Source organism: Aphanomyces astaci (genome assembly GCF_000520075.1).
Source record: "Aphanomyces astaci strain APO3 unplaced genomic scaffold supercont1.36, whole genome shotgun sequence".
In the NCBI taxonomy this organism is placed as follows: Eukaryota; Oomycota; class Saprolegniomycetes; order Saprolegniales; family Verrucalvaceae; genus Aphanomyces; species Aphanomyces astaci.
In genome coordinates, this window is record NW_009798299.1 from 12,188 (window position 1) to 13,683 (window position 1,496).

A 1,496-nucleotide genomic window follows, 5' to 3' on the forward strand; every position below is an offset into this window, starting at 1 on the left:
CACGTCAAATTCAAATATCTTGATATTTGTAATTAGGGGTTCATAGTTTCTCGATGGAAACGGAATTTGCCCGACGCTCGTCGTGCACAAAACCTTATAACCGGATGCCGGTCGTGTAAAAACCGTAACGTGACGGATCTGTGATTTGCCGATTTTGAGCTCCATTCAATCGACCATATCTGGCGAAGTTCAAATTATCTCGAGCTGAAAGTTGCAGTGCCGAACTCGCCTTTTTGAGCTTTTTCTCATCGTTCGAATATAAATCAAGTGTAAGAGTTTGAATCAGGGCAAATAAAATGATAAAGTTAGGCGCTCAAACAGTCGATCGGTGATTTGCCGAAATTTAACCTTGTATTCAGTATAGGAATTTAAGACTTCGATGAAACAAAATTATTGATTTATAGAGAAATATTACATGTATGCAGAAATAATATTTTACAGGTTATACTTCATTTAACCTATGCTCAATGTATTAAGCCAAGCCTTTGGCGCGTAGCAAATCGGTTAGACGATGAGGCGGTGGTGGATGGGCCCCGGGTTCGAGTCCCGGGGTGCGCCAAATTTTTCCTCAACTTTAGAACTCTGTAGCGTAACAGTATTCCGTTCTAACATGTAAGCATTATTAAGTGCACGCTCTCATACTTAAATGCAGTATGATTCCGCTACCAACTCCTCGGTTAAAGCTACTTCGTCCTCCTCGTGATCAGCAACAGGGGCTGGACGAGTTGGCTGAGTCCTTTTTCGGCCTTTGGGACGAGCGGCAGCTTGACTTTGGAGAATTGCATGGTAATCGGCAGTGATAAACTTACCGCTCACAGTCAAGGTCTTCCTCGCAGCACGTTTTTTCTTCTGCGGGGGTAGCAAGAGCACATCACTCCTCACAATCGCACTGCGTTGGAGCCACGTGGCTTCAATGTCAACCGACTCGTCCTGCGACGGCTTGAAAATGGACAAACGGTACAGCATTTTGTCCAGGGATGGTGGACACAAGCCGGTGCAATCAAATCCATTCACAATGGAGGCATCCTTTGTTGACGACGACCACACACGACACGCGATCGAAATCGCGTGTTGCTTGTTGATGCTCGTCGCGACGTCGTTCCACATGTCGTTGGCAATCTCCCGACGGATGGCTTGCTTGAACGGGCGAAACACCGTCACGTCCAACGGCTGGAACATATGAGTCGAGTTCGCTGGCAAGAACAGCAGCAAAATGCTCAGGCGCGCCGCTTCATCGTAGATGTAGGTGGAGTAATGCGAGGAACATCCATCTAAAATCAGCAGGATTGGTCGCGGTGTTGACGCAGGTATCGCAGAGTCGAGCATGGTAAGCCACTTTCGACAGATGTATGAGTTCGTCCAACCCTTCTCAGATGTCGTCACCGTTGCACCCGGTATCACAAGGCTGTCACATACGTCAGTCGTAACACGATCGCCAGGAAGGATAAACAGAGGCGGGATCTTTGATCCGTCCGCACCAACGCAAGCCACAATTG